The sequence below is a fragment of the Athene noctua genome, chromosome 5, assembly GCF_965140245.1.
Source record: "Athene noctua chromosome 5, bAthNoc1.hap1.1, whole genome shotgun sequence".
Lineage (NCBI taxonomy): Eukaryota > Metazoa > Chordata > Aves > Strigiformes > Strigidae > Athene > Athene noctua.
This window is the reverse complement of record NC_134041.1, coordinates 67,742,679-67,744,492: the sequence shown is the minus strand read 5'-3', so window position 1 is coordinate 67,744,492 and position 1,814 is coordinate 67,742,679.

Genomic DNA, 1,814 nt, shown 5'->3' with positions numbered 1-1,814 from the left:
GATCTATTATCTTGATGACTATTAATAATGATCCTTCCTCACCAATAGAAAGAGGGTTTCTCTTTTTTGGAGATAGAAACAGTTTGATCCGCTTAATTTTATTCTTCAGCTGATTTACCTTCTGAGTTCTTCAACTTCAGCTATGCCATTTACTCTAAAAAGCAAGTATTACATATAGTTCATATGCATATATGATAAAACAAACCAGAAATAACCCCAGTAAAGCTAAGCCAAATACAGTCAGTGGTATCTATGGGGTAGGAATAGATTACTTAATCCTCAATACTGCCCCAGGGAGACAGAAACAAGCAGCAGCTTTTAAAAGAAGTTATTTTGGTTCATGCTGGAACTCTTCCTTCCATAGAACTTTCTGGTGATATCAGTTTCCCGTAACTGATTCTAATGACATGCTATGTAAGAATAAAGGGTATTCAAAGGCTGGCTTGCTGCTCCCAGGAGAGCATTTGGGGCTTTTCTGAGGCAATGAGACAGGCTTTGGGAAAGGTTCTGGAGTAAAAAAACTGGGGCAGAGTATGAAGTATTTCAGTGTTGGGGCTGAGTGGGGGGGATCATTGGGGGCTTTGTACAGGATTTATGGTTTCAGAACTTTCAGCGGCTGTTTTTGTGGGTGAGGATCTGTGCAAGATGGGAGGAGGGGAGGTTGCCTCAGGGGGTCAGGGTGGGGGTCCCATCCTAGAGGGATGCTGAGCATATGCAGCTCCTGAGGGTGGCTGCCTGGGTGGGGCCGGACGCCCGGAGAGATGGCAGAGCACACGTAGGACCTAGTGCTACAGGCAGGCTTGTGTGGGGTGAGCAGGGCTGGGGAAGGCTCAGGGGAAGCTTTAGTTGGTTAGGGAGGCACCCGTGGTTCGTGCCAGTGGAGTGTGGGCACGCGGAGAGGCCTCCAGGTACCTGAGAGGGAGGGGTAACCTGTTTATTCTCCGTCTTCCTACTTCCTCAATAATACCTCTCCCAATTGCACTTATCGTGCCTGATTCAAAATATAATTATATCTGTTTAATCGGTCGGTTTTAAACTTCCTTATGACTCGCCCGCAAGCTCCGGTAGCCGTGCCCCACCAACACTGTCACCTGCACCACCGTCCTGCTCCAGGACCTGCCCGCCGTTCCCGCGTCCGAGCGTCCGCACCGGCTGGCGCCAGGACGGCACAAGGGCCCTCACGGCAGGACAAGGCTCGGCAGAGCCTGTGCCGCGCCCGCCTGGTGCTGGGCTCAGCTCCCTGGCCATGCCGCCTCCGGTGACCAGGAGACATGCACGGCTACCGAGGCGTCTCGCTCGCCTCACCGGTGTGCGTGGGCCCTCGGCGTTCGCAGGAAGAGAACACGTGTCCCGCCTCCCACCACGCTGCCCCCGCGCACCGCACATGCTCCGAGCGGCAGAGGGGCGAGCTGAGACGGGCTGTCGAGCGCCACGCTTGCGCCAGCCCCGAGGCGCGGGAGGAGCCGCAGCGGCGGTGGCTGCAGGCCGAGACGGAAACAGCGGCCTCGCCGCACGGCAGCGCGGCCGGCCCAGCGCTTCTGCGCGGCTGACTCGCACATGTGCGTGCTGGAGCCGGTGCCGCGGCGGCACGCGCGCCGTGTGGCGGCAGGGCCTGTGGCGGCAGTGCGGGACGGGGCCCGGCCGCCGGGCAGACGCATGCGCCGGGCCCGCGCCGCAGCACACCACGGGAAGCGCCGCTTTAGGCGGGAAAGGCATGGTCGACAGAGTGCTGCTTTGGGAGGAGGGGCGGTGGAGGGTTAAGTTTCACATAAAACCGAAAATAAACCTTCGGTACAAGTAAGTAACAAAATTCA